The following is a 13673-nucleotide window of genomic DNA, read 5'->3' on the forward strand; positions in this document are numbered from 1 at the left end:
TTTGGTTTTTTCTCCGGTACCAGGAACCGAACTCAGGACCTTGCGCTTGCCAGGCAGGTGCTTTTGCCGCTGAGCTAAATCCCCAGCCCCAAACTCATATACTTTAATAAAGCTTTATTTTCAAGACAAGTATGAAAAATATGTAGTAGAATCACCAAATACAAAGTACATTTTAAACAAATAAGGGATTGGGTGTATACATGCCAAGCCAAAGGAACAGTAAAATAAAGTTGGCTGCATGCATTCCAGAGAACAGAGCTCAAGAGGAAGGGATATAAATGAAACAGAAGACAGTTGTGTAAGCAGCAAAGTGTAAAGAGCACACTGTGAGCAGGGCGGTGTGTGACATCAAATATATATTAAATGAAATTAACTGCACAGAAAAGGGAAAGTTACTGGGCAGTTTTTGTTAGGGTCGTACTGCCATCTTGGACAAATTATGTAAACAAAAATGAGAGCAAGGATTGATATAGTTGATATTCAATTAATATCCACAAACGAAACACATCCTAATAATAGTGCTCACCTTCTCCTCACAACCATTGGTGAAAAACAGTCTTACTAGATTTTGTGACATCTCAAACTCCTCAAAATAAGACCAATATAGTTCTTGTTACTAATGTAAATGAAAACTAAGAATTACTAACAAGACAAGCAGACATGTGTTAGAATCAACTGTTTAGCATTTATGAAAAGCCTAAAATATATGCTGAGACAAAGAAATTGAACTGTAACTATTTATGTTACAGTATTAATAGTATTAATGTAATAGTATTACAGTATTAATGTAACTATGTTACAGTATTAATAGTAACTATTTATGCATTTTTTTTTGAAAAAGCACTCAAAATCTTATTTGTATGGTTAAGTTTGAAATAGGTAAATTCAGGGTCATATACATTTAGTGTAACTGAGCACAAAGGTGCAGTAGAAGAGTCTCCACTTGTCCTCATCCCAGTCTGGTGTTTGGCTGGGGGAAGCTGCCTGTCTGTGCTCGTTTAGGCTCTGTCAGTCTGGGAGTTCAGGTATCCTGTAGGAGGCCACTCCTTCAAAGGCCTAAAGAGTGTTCCACCTAATTCCCACTAGACCTAAACGCACCTTAGCCCTCAGCTCATCTTAAGTGCTATGCACCAACTGACTGTTCAGGAGACAAAGGAAATCCCACCGAGGCAGAAGAGACTCCTCCCCCGTGCTTACAAGGAGCTGGAGCCACTCCGCTCCACTGTGATGAAGAGTGTGGTTTGTGCCAAGTGAGCCTTCTCGCAGGATTCTCATGCCATTTTCACTGTAATTGGGCAACAAGAACAGCAATAATCTAAAGAAGAGCTGATTGTTCCAGCCTGAGGTTCTGGACCAGTGAAGATACAGAGATTGTAGAATGGGTGAGAAATGAAGGAAATGTTAATTTCAGTTATGTGTCAAGGATGTACTATATCAGAGGTTGCTATAGCTGGTTGTGCTAAGTCCTTTTTTTCTGCTTTTTTTATTTTAAAGAGAATAATAAAAAAAGTAGCAAAATACAAACAAAACAAAGCAAGGACGTTAAAAATGATATGGGGTTTCAAAACAAAATGATAGCAATTAACAGTGGTTGTTATATTACATATTGTCTCCCTAATGTAAGAACATGAAAGAGTAAATAAAACCCAAAATGTACAATAGATAATATGAAAGGGAAAGAAATTGCTCAGAGAAAGGAACAACTGGGATGAGGGAAAGAAGAAAAAGAAAGAGCTTAGACAATGTATATATCTATATACATATATATCTAGGATAACTGCACTGCTGATGTCTGATGGTTTATTGAAAGGAACAGCTAATGCTTACTTTTTTTAATATTTTGACCAATTTTGCATGCTTTCATCTGGTAATCTGAGCAACTGATGTGAAGACAACAAGATGCAATATAACAACCACTGGTGAATTCCTACCATCCTGCCTAGTGAAACCAAGTCCTTTTTGAAAGTCTCTCCAAAATAGCAAGAAACTGGAGCCCTGAATAAATTGTGACCACACACAGTGAACATAATGTGAAAAACAAGAGACTGAGGTGGGGAAGAGACGATTGTAATGGATGCGGCTGGCACGGAGGCCAGATGCCCGTCGCGGGGCAGGTAAGCCCGTCATCCAGCTGCGGTGAAGCCTGGATGCTAATAAGTTGCAGCTGCTTCCTCCTAAGGAGCATTACCCGTGCCTGTCGGAAGCTGCCTTTCCCTGAGAAGCTTAGAATTTTATGCCTCCACTACCATCTCGTAGGGACTGACCATATTCTATAGTGGGCGCTGGTGGTTGCACTACAGCAACCTGTTTTCCCTGCCTTTGGGCACAAGGAGTTCTGCTTTGCAATTTGCACTCTGGAGCTCCCCATGAGCTCCACTCCAGGTTAGACTTTTCCTTTTTCTGCCAAATTTGGTTTTGCTCTTGCCTTCATAATTGTTGCTTCTGTTTCCTTGAAAGTACTACCTCAGGAAAGGCCTTGCACACCTAATCTATTTCAGGACTTTCCTCTAAGACATACATCCAAAGTGAGTATAAAACATAATGCTACAATCTTTACTTATGGGGATGGCATTATAATAAGAAAATATTTTCTTGTTATAATAGAAAATATTAAGAAAAGTATTCATGTATCAGTTTTGAAGGATAATTTCAATAACAGAAAACAGATATTCCACCACACATAGTAGGAATCAAGCATCTGTTTCACCCAAATATTTGCACTAATATTCCTCTTGCACTCAGAGAAGGGATGGAGCCATTTCCATAAAAATATTTCCTATCACTCTGATTATTTAATGTACTTCCTGGGCTCTGATGGAAAATATTAAGTAACAAAACAAACATGAGCCAGACTAGGAAAATGATGAGAGAAAATATCTCCAGTGTTTCTAAAGGGTTCTATAACTGGCTTAGAAGACCATATGATTATTATGTGTACAATAGATTCTGTTTTTAAAAATGAGTCACAATCACTTCTTCACTGTTTGGCTAAGATCAAAGGAAGAAAACCAGCCACAAAACTGAGCAGTGTAATAAAACATCCACATAAGGGAAGAAAAAATTAAATATTGAGAGATATGTAAAATATGGCAATTACTGGTTTAAACAAAATAGAAGAATATATTTTATTTGTGACAATATTTTGATATGAAAAGTCATAAAATGTTATTTTTTAAAGTGTCAGTTCTCATATAAGCTTTACTACAAAAATTATTGAAAGACATACACATTATTGATTAAACTCAAAGGTAAAATATATTCTAAATGAGAATATGTAATGTTAGTTCAGTTTTTTCTGCAAATAGCCCCAAAATACAAACATATATGATATTTTATTTTATGTCAACATGGTATGATTTTTAAATTTCACACAGAAGTAACAGAAAAAATGTATTACTACAAGCAGTAATTTGGACTTTACATTTATTTGCTTAAGTATATATTAAAATAGATTGAAACGAAACTGTTAAGTGAAACGAGTCCTACACATAAGGCCAAATATTGTCTGAGTTCTTTTACATCAGAAACCCCAAATGCCAATAATTTAAAAAGCAAAGCAAAGAAGCAATGAGAGCAAACAGGGAGGTGGACTCTGGAGGTGGGGAGGGGGCGGGGCAGGGGGGAGAGGAGCCGGCTGGGAGGGAGAGGGCAGCAAAATGATGCAAATGCACTGTGTGTGCGTGGACAAATTTGCCAGCAAGACTGTCTTATGTATCGCTGATATACGCAAATAAAAATGTGATAATGTGAAGTAGAGCCTGAAGTAACAGTTCATAAGGAATAGACCGATGGAAACACAATAAAAATAATGAGAGAGTGAGAAAGAGAGCGAGCAGGAGGAAGGAAGAAAAGAAGAAAAGAAGGAAAGATGTTGGAAGGAAGGAAAGCAGAACGAAAGAAAAGAGGAAAAGTCGAACACAGCCTTTAATCCTAATACAGGGAGAGTTATAAAAAATGTGCTTTTAAAATTTCCTTTTATTTTAAATTTTATTTTTTTTTATTTTATGGAAAAAATGTAACACAAAAATTTATATCAAATCATAGGAGAATAACTATTGCTAATACATTATGTTGTTTTTTTAAAGTAGTTGCTCAAGGAACAAGATATGGGCATAAAAATTTCTTCAATCAATATTAGTACAAACCTTTTTTATTTTAAAGAATATAAAATTTTAAAAAGCAAGTACTGCAAAGGTTTCCTCACCTGGCTCCACCTGGTGTCAGAAAGGCTGGAGAGAGCCTTAGAATCTCCTGGGAAAGCAAACTGCTCTGAAACTGAGCCTGCAAAGGATCAAAGTTGTGTGCTCCTTATGGGAATCCAATCCAGAAACCAAACCTCCAGGCCCCACCATGGAGAAGGAGTCTTCCAGAAAAGCAGTCCCTGGTGCCCCCAAAAGATGCAGACCACTAATCCTCATTACTCCACAAAATATTCCAGTGAGATTATTGAAGATTAACTTTATTTGTTTCCATGCACAAATACTGCCTAATTGTAGATTCAGTTATGTTACAGAACTCAGTGTTCCAAAGGGTGTAGTTTCATCAAAATAGTTAATTCTTGTTAAAAGTAACTGATAGAAGTTGGATTTTTTAAAAATACAAAACAGAGGCACAATGCCAAAAAGACCACTATAATTTGGTTTGTTATGTTAATGAAGATTAGCAAATTAGTTTAGTGAGTGAGAACAATATTTGAAGTACAGTACAAATATTTTTAAATGAGAATTATTTTACAAATTTACATCACGGTATTTGGTAATACACGTATAAAAAGTGACACAAGTGAAAATTAAATTCCCTTTTGCATGCAATAAACTTACATGTGAAATAAGCAAACTGTGACTATCACAATAAAAAATAATAATCTCTTCCAACATGTTAAAACATGAAGTCCCTTTCAATCTCTATTTATATAAAAATGAGTAGTATCTTGACCAGATCTACTACTCAGACTGTCTTTACTATTGTTTTTCTTTTGAAATATTAAAAGTAAGGTGTATATATGATATATATCTCTACCTTCATAACTAGAGTAACAATACCATGCCCAAGAAAACTGACATAAATTCAGAAATATAGTCTACTATGTGGAGAATATTTCCAGTGTCTCCTATTTCCCAAAGGTTTTTATATATTTTTGTTGGTTTATTCTTTTTTTAGAATATGACCAATTTTATGTACATTATAAATCATTACTATCATTTAAATAATCTCTGATATCTTTGGAAATTCTGCTTTACAAGATCATGAACTTTTGAAAATCCAGATGCAGTTTTCTTGCAGAATATTTGGCAAATTACACGTTTCCTCTAGTTTATACCATATTACATATTTTAGAAATTATATAACATATGTAACAGGAAGTTTCAACTGCAAATTATGGGACATATTGTATGTTTGCATCCAGGATCCAAATAAGTTGTACAGAAGTGATAACAGTGCTAGAAGCTATTTCGTTTTTAATTTTTCACTCCAGTTTTGGTGAAATACTTTAAGACTGTGTGAATATTCTGTCAACCACTGATTAGACAAACAAAGATCTTGCTTGAAATTATGTATACAGTCAAGCTTCTATAATTCCATAATTTCTTCTCTATTATGTTGCATTTTCAAAAAAAAATTGTCATTGTTTTCCTTTTATATATCTGAAATTTTTGAGTTTACAAAGTACTCGTCATTTTTTATGTTAAATAGGTTCACTGTATCAGAGTATCATCTCCTTCCTGGATGGAATGAGGGGACCTTTCGTTTTCACATAACGACTTACACGATCAGGCCCAGAACCAAATATTTCTTCACATGGTAGCTTCTAGGAAACCAAGATTTGCCCACTGGGCGTCCTCAATATCACAGAGACCATTTTGAGATAATTTCACTGGATATGTAAAAGGAGTGATCAAAATATATGGTGAATGACTAAATTTAAAACAAATTAATACAAAACATTGTCATTTACACCCCTCAGAAAACGTATTTGTTTGCAAACTCTTATTTTATCCTTCTTTCCACTTTCTGAAGCAGTTCTGGAAGTCCTCCTTCTTGAGTGACTTTACCAGGCTTGATCAAACCCATGATAAACACTGCCGCTGAGTGCCATGCCAAGGGAAGAAAAGCCTGTAAATATGTACACTGTCCTCATTCACGTTATTCACAGGTCTTGCTCCATGCAACTTCTGACTGCTCCTCAGAGCCAGAACGACCATGGAAGGTAAATATTTTGAATCAAATCAAGACATCATTGTAGCCACAACCGTGCTACTAAATACGGGAAAGCATTCCCAGAATTGCTTCAGAAAGTGGCAAGACTAAGGAGACACATATATTCGAATTGAGTGGGAATACTTTGAGGGGGATTAATGTCAATTGGTCTTTCACTGTAATAATTATCATTTAAATGTAATAATAATTACAATTATTATTGAAATGTAATAAATATTTTTATTTTTAATAGTTATTTTTAAATGCATCCTGTTCTCCAATCACACCACCTATGTCCTGACTTCGTGGTGATCTTTCCAGGCATACTTGTGATGAACTAAGGCATTTCAGCTGTTTTGTACTTTCTTCTCACTAGGTCTACTATGCCTATATCATCGCTGAAATGGTACATTTGATAAAATGCATAAAACAAATTTTCCCAACTGTATTATGACAGAGAGAAAAAGTGTTGAAATAGCCTTGCAATAAAACACAAATGTGTACTGCTGTCCTATGAGGTGGAAGAAAATGGCTTTTTCTTATCTATGTGGATTTTTGTGAAGCAAATGTGTGATGTCAATAGATCCATATCAAGTTCTGACAGACAGGGCCAAGGCACCATATCAAAAAAACAAGTATCACTGACCAGTACTTGATTAAATTTACAAAAATCTAAAGTAGCCGAACAAAACATGGCTGCTTATGCATTGGCCAATTAGAAGACTGGGTTTTGCTGGTAATATCTACAGTGATATCTATAATTTTCTCTGAATGCAGTATTAGTTTTGATGTAATATTTTAAGGGAGGGTCAGGAAACCTATTGTGCACACTGCATAACTACTGCCTGATGGTCAACGGGTTATTTGGACGCTCTGTCCAGAATTAAGCATATTATCTCCCTCATATTTGAGACCAAGAAAATGATCATAGAATGTACTCAGGCTCTTACCTTACCTCTGTAATTACAGCGACCACTCTGCGTTTTACTAATGAGGATTTACATCTTTAGGAATTACTGCTAATTTTATGTCAAAATCTAATAAACTCTCATTAGCTTATTTCTTCTAGCACAGTAGTGATACATTCACGGTTACAGGATGCTATAAAAATTCTTGGCAGAGGACTCTTCATACACAGATGTGGCTTAATATCAGGGTCTATTCACCTCAATCAGAGAGTTCTAGGTTTGTGAACAGATTTTGTCTGAGATCAGGCCAAGTGGTTACGCATCTCCGGCACAGTTCTTCCACTTGCGTTTCTCTCACCAGTTATAAACCATTTCTGCTAGTATGGACAGGTGCTGCCCTAGTAGGCTGCCTATGTGCTTCATTCCTGCGGCTCAGTGATCAGTCAGCTACCTGTGATCACTGAACTGCACCACAGGTCATCATTCCCGACTTCACCACTCTTATAGGAACGGTGCTCGCATTATCTTTCACTATTAAGTCTTGCTATTTTTATTGTAGATAAAATATTATAGACCAGTATTACAGCCTTAGCCTGCTTTTTTATGGCTGTGGCAGAATTTTATGTTCTGAATAATTCATAAGGAAGTTCACACAGTTCACGGTACCAGAGGATGGGCGGTGCGAAGGCGTGGCCACTGCATTGATGAGAACATCAGTGCTGCACCATAAAGTGGGGGAAGGGAAATGTCCAGCACGCATGTGCAAAAGGAAAGCAAGGGGAGCACACCGCATCGTATAACAACCTCTTCTGAAAACAACTCATTCTCTCCCATAATTACAACCTAAATGTACTCTGAGAACTTGGCTTTTGTGATTCCATCAACTCTCAGTAGACTTCACGTCGCATCATCAAAAGGTTGGAGACTGAGCTTCCAACACTCGAATTAGGGGAAACACATCCTAGTCATCACTAATTCCCTCCCAAGCCTGGCCAACCACGAGAGCAGATGCAGAATCCAATTTCTTGTGGACTTTATTAGATCCAAATATTCTCATTAGGTGAAACTCTTAAGCTATACATGGAAAATACAAAGTACTATTGGTCGCCATTACAGCGGTACGCCATACAATTTTGAAATGCGTAAAACAGTGAAAGAAGATCGGGAGTAGGTATGCGTTTAAGGGAGAGAAAGTGCAAGATTATTATAAGAGTGACCCATTCAGTCCTGGGAACAGCAACTGGTATGACCGCCTCCGTTTTTATGATGTGCACATCTTGTGAACACCGGTTCCCTTCCTCCTTTTTCAATTTTAAAAACATTAGTAACAATTTCTACATAGGTACTAATTTTGTGCATTAATATGTTTACTTAGTTTGCAAGAATGAAAAGTTGTCATAATAGCTGTTGAGATTGGAAAATAAATGGATGTGTGGACTTTCAAAGAGAAATCTTCTCTGCATACTCAGACCTTTCTGAGATTGTCAAAGCCTACAAATGTAGATGGAAACCATTAATTTTCTATGGCCCTTGGACACATAGTGCCGAGAAAACAAAACATGAGTCTGGATCTTGACCTCAACATGAGTGTGGATCAGCTCACAAAAAGGAAAATAGACATTAGAGACAAATAATTAAGATGTAGAAAAATCAGAAAATTTACCTATTAATATAGCAGAAATAGCCAAAGAAGCTAACCAGTTTTAGAGCATTTACAGTCTTCTCAAGGCTTAGAAGCATTTGAGGGTTCTTTCCTTCAATATTTAACTGAAAGCCTGCCTGAAGGTTTACATGAATTAATTTAATTAATTTGAAAGCCAGCAGAGACTTAGAAGCTAATAAAAACCAGGGTACTCACCTGAATTTAGCAAATTATCAAGGTGAGAGAACTCCGTCACTGGTGATTCTGCTTCAGTAACTTGCCAGTGGTACGTGACAGAAGGCTTTTCAAATTTTCTCAAATGAACTGCATAGTAGAGCTAATCTAGTATAAAATTTAAATCCTTTTTTGAAATGTGATTTTAATTGATTCAAACACAACCTCTTGTTAACTGTCTTATTAGTGAGAAGTCATAATGTCTTGTTAATTTTCTAATGAGGAAAACTGAAGGTTTCTGTCAAAGGATAATTATTCTTCATGTGTATCTGTACACTTTCTGAATCAGGTTTGGCCATACTATCCTGGAACTTTACATCCAAATATAACTGTAAGGGTTTCTATATTAAACATTTTACATCTTTAAAATCTAAGTACTTTGGATGAAATGACTAACCTAAGGTCACACAGAGGTTGAAACAGAATGGAAGAAATCGTTCCCCAAACACACATTTCCACTTTCTCATTATGCTTGATTCTTCAGCTGAATTATTAAAAATCCTGAAACATCATCTTTTATATTTTCTATAAAATTAAAATTTCTTTTTCTGAAAAAGTAAATTAAGCCATTATGTACATGGATCAACTCCCCAGGAGGAATGTGATCATTATGTACTGCAAAGTGTACAAGTAAATAAATAAATAAATTTTCTCCGAAAGACACATTTTATTCCAGGGCAATAATTGGGCTTGCTCATCTATTTAGGAAAAGCAAACACTGGAAAAGAAACTAATCAGAATCTCATAAAATTAAAATATGAGTCACTGAACTGCCAGTATCAAAAGGCTACTCCAGTTCATCGTAGTACCACTGTGGCATTGATGAGTGTGGGAAAAGCCCATGAAATGCCACCAGGATGACATTGACAGATGTGGGAAGGGCATGTGAGTTTTTCCAGGCTGATAGATTTTTTGAACCCATCCGCAAGGTGGCTTCACAGGAAATGACATTCTTCCGCTACTTAAGGAGAATGATTGTATTGGGTCGAAAGACAGACTTTTAATAATGAAACCAGTTGTTTGTCTATACTTTCCATTGATTTTTTTTCCTGAGAAAATATAATTATCCAAGCTGAGAGATTCCTGGCCTCGCCATGTCATTACTTTCACACAACCTAAACCACTTTGGTAGGGCAGATTTCACCCTCTGATTTCCACACTGAGGAAGTCACTCACGTCTTCCCAGTCCGCTGGCTGCGGCTGCCTCCCTCCTTCTTCCCCGACGGCTCTTTTCATCCCACTGATGTCCAACTAGCCACACGCTCCGCCTGGCTCCCGCCAGGTCCGCTGGGAACTGGAAGCCACAGATCAAGGCCAGGACAGTAAGCACTGGTGGCGCCCTCCAAGCAAGCTCGGGTCAGTGGCAGACAGACCTCATGAATTGTCCCTTGACTCTGAAGTTTAAGATTCCTTCATGTCTTGGGAACAGCATCTATAATTAGGCTGAATGCCTGCTTATGTGTATGGAGGGACTCTAGATTAATATCTCTGATGAGAAAGAAAGTGATTGTTTCCTCCTCTTTAAGTGCTTTGCTGTGTCTTTTCATTAATGTTTTATCACTTGTTTCAAGTTCAGTGGTTCTTCAGAGACTGTGATTAAGAAGTCAAGACAAAAACATTTTTTCATACATTACTGTGTACCTATTTGCAGTTTGATTTCATGTAAACAAATCTTCCTGTTTCTTGTGCTGTTACTTAGGGGAACACATAAAACATGATCAGTCATCTCTTGGGAAAAACCAGCAAACCATTTTAAATGAAGTGTAATATTGTAAGCCAAGCAGCAATCTAAATCACCTCAGTACTTCCAGGAAATAATACATATATATATAAAACATGCCATGCAATCAAAACATTTCAAAGTTATCAGCACTAAAGTTCTAACCATAACTCTTTTAAATTTTAAAGGATTATTTAAGGAACATTAACAATTATTGAATGGACACAATTTTGAAAAATGTGACCTATATATTTATAGTTTTAAATAAAATTCAAAACATAATAATTTTGTGTTTTAATTCTAGCAAGGACATGCGTTTGAATATTATGTAATAAGCAAATTCATTTTATGTAGTTAAGTTTAAATTTAAATGTTTAGAAAAAGTATGTGTAAGGTTAATATGTGAAGTCACATAGGACTGTGAAAGGATTACACTAGGGCTAAGAAGAAAAAACGTATTTGAAATCTAAATCTGCATGCCACTGTGGAATTAAAAGTTTTTAATTACAGAATTTGCAAAGTCTACTATTACTTGAATATCTTCAAATAATACTGCTCAATCTGGAATGATGATGGTATGATTGATCTGATCCACATTCACGATCTTTATACTCTAAGACATAAAACATAGTAACAAGAGGCAAGGTATCTATTTTACAAAGTCTACTAACATTCCAAACACAGATTTGGAAGTGTATAGGTAGAAGTATAGATACACTGATACAAATATCAGTGTCTGTGTCGATTTAGTTGATTTGTTGTTTGAAATACCTTCTAAATTGGATAGTGCATAGTAATATGGACTTATTTTTTATAAAGCACGTTGTAACAGTTTCCAGTAAAATGACTAGAAAAAGTGTAACACTGACAATTTAGTAACGTTGAGCAATGATAGCAATAAATGGACGCATGGTGTGTTGTACGCTGTGGAATGACAGACACAAACTAGTGAAAATATCATTTCACAGTTCTACATTATGAAGTAACATTGCAAGGGGACATAGATGTTGTCAATCTTAGGGTCTATAATTGATTTTTGAATTCAATATTACTCTTAAAATCAGATCAGTCGATCAAACGCTGTGTCAAAACCAGTGCAGCCAAAGAGTGTTCCTTGGAGGAGATTTGTGGGGGTTTTTTTGGTTTTTTTTTTTTGGTCTTCTTTTGTTTTTTCTTTTGGTTTGGATTTAAATACAGTGGTAACTTAGTTCATGAGCACTTTCGTTTAGAAAGCATTTCCCAAAATTTTATGTTTGCAAACTCTGGAGCAGGTGACAAACACAACCACAGCCATCTTTCCCACAGGAATACGAACATGACCACATTTTGCACAACTGTGGAATGAATTGAGTTCATAAAATCATCCCATGATTCTGGTCACAAATCTAATTAGTTGAAAATATAATTAGTCATGAACCAAATCAAATTTTCCCACAAGGTTCAGTATAAATCAAGGTTAATCTATTCTGAATCACATATAGTTTTTAACCACAAAAAATATGAGACTAAGTACAGTATAGTATGAAGAGAGAGAATACTCACCTTGTTTGAAGTGACTTCTGGTGTGGAAGATAAGAAGGTGGGTGGGGAGGAGGTTTTTGTTTGGAGGGAGCGTCCCCCTCGATAAGGACACTTGGGGAGATCTCCTTCAATGGATTCCTCTCTTCTTTGTCTCTTAGTTTTATGGTGAGATGTGACCATAAATTGGCCTTGTGTCACTTGTTTTTTCCTGCACTGCATAACCCTCCAGAAATGAAACACCATGTCATCATTCATCACATTCAATATTCTGTTCAGTAAAATTACGTTAGGATGGAGATTCTCAAAGAAATTCTGGCACATGTTTCATTTTTCCCTAATGGATTTTATCACATCACTGCTAACCTACTCCTCATCTTCCTCTTCCTCAGTGAAATGCTCCTCCATAAGTGCCTTCAGCTGCTCACTCTGGAATTTAAGTTCTTCCATCATCAACTCCTCTTTATAGCTCTCAACAAGCTCCGCCATGTCTGCGCCATCAATGTCCAGGCCCATACTTTTGCCCATGGACGCAGTCTCCTCCACCTCCTGTACATCAGACCCTTAAAGTCACGTTCAGTAACACATTCGGGCCACAATTTCCTCCGGACTTATCACACTATGGAGACCACTTCTTTCATGGGATATACCAAACCGTCCTCTGCTGGCTTTAAATTAATCACTTATTGCACTTCTTTGGGTGTTTTCTTGTCGTAAATTACTGTGCAATTTCCTGGCATTTTCACAGGGCACAGATTAACTAAAGCTATCACCTTCCAGGGGTCTCCCATTCAACCACAGGAACAAAAATTTCCACCTCTTCCACAACTTGTGTCCTCTGCTTTGTTAACATTACTCCTTTTGCTATATCTGCTTCTTTGATGGCATCTTTCTTCAAAATAGTCCAGATTTTTGACTTCATGGTGTTGTACTGTGAGGCTAAATGAGTCACACAACTATCATACACATGCTTTTCTACAGATTCCTTCAATTCAATAGTTATTTGCTTCAAAACCTTCTTCTTGTCCTTTTACTCTGCCTATGGTTGTCACCTTCATTACCACTCTGCACTTTCTTTTTACCACCATCCTTGCGCTGCACTTTCTTCAGAGTCGTGCTGGATTAAATAACATTGTGCAGTACTGTATGTGTTAAAAAGCACACAAAAAGCTTTTCAGCATCTGTGCACAGGTCTGTCTGTAATTATAACCTCAACTAAAGGAAGCCATGACAGTGTCAGAGCAGGGGAGGTGGTTGAATTCATGTTTATGTGGGGAACATGGCTGCAGTCATATTCTTTAGCTGATGCATAGTTTGTGAACAGAAGTAAAATTTTGCCAAACCCTTCTGTTCACTAACTGAATTGTTGGTGAAAAGAAGTTTTCCTGAATCAAGTGATTACTGTATATGTTCTAGCTTTTCTTCTTCATCCATTCTCTACCCCAAATTGGTC

At 36.6% G+C, this 13673-nt stretch overlaps 1 pseudogene; it reads right to left on the reverse strand.

The window, feature by feature from the left end:
- LOC102017188 overlaps positions 1-12748 on the reverse strand; it is a 27196-nt pseudogene extending 14448 nt beyond the window's left edge.
- Positions 12749-13673: the final 925 nt, after the last annotated feature.

This window comes from Chinchilla lanigera, unplaced genomic scaffold, assembly GCF_000276665.1.
Source record: "Chinchilla lanigera isolate Chin_1 unplaced genomic scaffold, ChiLan1.0 scaffold00003, whole genome shotgun sequence".
In the NCBI taxonomy this organism is placed as follows: Eukaryota; Metazoa; Chordata; class Mammalia; order Rodentia; family Chinchillidae; genus Chinchilla; species Chinchilla lanigera.